The following is a 213-nucleotide window of genomic DNA, read 5'->3' on the forward strand; positions in this document are numbered from 1 at the left end:
ATAACAGCATTGTCTTGTTGCAAAATGTGTCTAAATGAAGTTATTCTTTAGTTATTAAGTTGGGGAAATGTAAAAAAAAAAAAAGGTTTTCTGAGAGTAAAATTCATGCACAGACTAATTTAGCTGTAAAAAAAAAAAAAAGTGTAGCCCACCAAACACAATCGTGCGCGCGCGCCCACACGACCAAGCGAGCACGTGCGCTCACACACAGCA

This window comes from Oryzias melastigma, linkage group LG16 (genome assembly GCF_002922805.2).
Source record: "Oryzias melastigma strain HK-1 linkage group LG16, ASM292280v2, whole genome shotgun sequence".
NCBI classification, from domain to species: Eukaryota; Metazoa; Chordata; class Actinopteri; order Beloniformes; family Adrianichthyidae; genus Oryzias; species Oryzias melastigma.